General features: G+C 50.7%; 1 non-coding gene across 1 annotated transcript; it reads right to left on the bottom strand.

Moving 5' to 3' along the window:
* Positions 1 to 1,123: 1,123 nt before the first annotated feature.
* On the bottom strand, positions 1,124 to 1,238 carry LOC121002960. Its single transcript, XR_005779362.1, has one exon. It is a non-coding gene; the product is annotated as a U5 spliceosomal RNA (small nuclear RNA).
* Between the last annotated feature and the right edge of the window lie 806 nt (positions 1,239 to 2,044).

Below are 2,044 nucleotides of genomic sequence, written 5' to 3'. Positions count from 1 at the left end.
GACCTGAGTATCAGACATTAATATCAGAACAGCTCTGGATGTGAACTGGGATGGCGTCTGATGAGGGACTCACTGCCGGGGATGGTATCTGATGAGGGACTCACTGCCGGGGATGGCGTCTGATGAGGGACTCACTGCCGGGGTGTCACGGCGGACAGGATCTAAGATACACAGATAACTAAACAAACAAGTTTCTAGGCGAGAAGCTGGGGATAAGGTCACCTCCTAGCAAATCCCTAACAGCTCTCCCTATACTGCTAAGCCCACATTCAGACCCTTATGGTGGGAATAATGTGTCCTCGTGCCTGGGCTGAGAATACCCTAGAATCCCTGAGATGGTGGAAGGGGAAAAGGGGCAGCCTGTTCCCTCAGAACCAGGAGGGGACAGACGTCACTCAAACAGCCTAGACAGCAAACCAAAGAAATCAGAAACTAACTTATCTTATCAGAGCAGGAACAGCCAATCCTTCCTTCCTTGCTTCCACAGCCTGACAGAAGATATAACCCGCACGGAACCCTGGGAGTGAGAGTAATTTAAACCAACAACCCCACCCAGAGCACCTGAAGGCGGGATGGCGTCTGATGAGGGACTCACTGCTGGGGATGGCGTCTGATGAGGAACTCACTGCCGGGGATGGCGTCTGATGAGGGACTCACTGCCGGGGATGGCGTCTAATGTGGGACTCACTGCCCTGGATGGGGGTCTGATGCAGGACTTAACATCGGGGATGGCGTCTAATACAATGTGAAATCCGCCTACATTGTTTTCTCCGGTAATTGGGTCTGCGCCAGCAGTGTGATGTAGCAGAGCTGGTCCTCCTACAAGTAACCCCAACATCACCTCATCATATACAGGGCCTCCTTTACTTCTCAATTGTTGCTGTTTAAGCTCTGCAAAACAAAATGACTGCCACATGGAAACCACCATTAAGCAGGCTGCTGCCAGACTATATAATGGCGGGGACAAGGATAGAAAATACTGCAAAGTGACCCAGAGAAGCCGAGACTGAGCGCGTGCGGATCTCACAGACTGAGCCATGTGCCCCCATCATAGTGCAGTACACTCCACTCACATCTGGAACCACAGCTGCATTACTCCTCTCTACCGTTAATCAGAACAGGGAGCCCAGCAAGCGCCAAACATCAAAAAATTCTATGACATTCATGATTGTTCCTCTCTACGGAAATCTTTAGTAAAAGGCGAAAGATTTATTCAATCTGAAGAGAAACCAGAGTATACAGCTGCCAGGGGCTGGCACTGCCGGGGGCCCCTCCTCACACACAGGGAGAGCACGGTGTACATGTATGTGCTGTGTGCAGGTCACACGCTGCGTCTGCCGGATACAATGTGTCTCATTTGCTACTAAAAATGTACAAGAAAAACCATAAAAATAACAGAAAAAGCTCCGTCTGTGAAGACACAGGAGATGCATCCTGGGTAATATGCAGATGAGGGGAGGAGCCACAGAGGCTGCAGGACAGTCACATGACCCCCTGGTGGGGGATGGGGCCAGCACTTCCTGGGGGGGGTCTCCATGTAGTTTTGCTCCTCCACCCGCATAGATCTGCTCCAGGGATGAGGAGGGGAATCCGGGGGAAATCTGCAGAACAAGGTGAAAACTACAAAACCGCCAGCATAAAGCACTGAGCGCTGTGATCGTCAGCTCCTGGGCCCAGAGATCACGTGACGCACAGACAGTTGGATACAATTGAGAAGTGTCCGTCAGCTGCTCCACCAACCACTGCCCTGCAGCAGGCGGATCCGGTGACATCATTGCGCCTGAATCATTCTCCAGCCAGGGAGTCGCCCTGTACTGCGGCTGGAGGAGGACACGCTCCATTCACCAGGGGAACAAGGCGGGGGCACCACTTATTGTTTTATAAAATACATTGACTGAGAGTCTCGGATTTTATCAGATCAGAGCGAGGGCGTAGTCCATATATAATCTCTGCATCTATTGCGTTAGTGCATTATCTGTTTTGTTATTGTATTTTTTTTGGGGGGGAATAGATAGATATAAAGATAGGTATTAGACAAATCAGC

The sequence above is a fragment of the Bufo bufo genome, chromosome 5, assembly GCF_905171765.1.
Source record: "Bufo bufo chromosome 5, aBufBuf1.1, whole genome shotgun sequence".
Taxonomy (NCBI): domain Eukaryota; kingdom Metazoa; phylum Chordata; class Amphibia; order Anura; family Bufonidae; genus Bufo; species Bufo bufo.
Note: the sequence above shows the minus strand (reverse complement) of the source record. Positions and strands in the feature narration are given on the sequence as shown.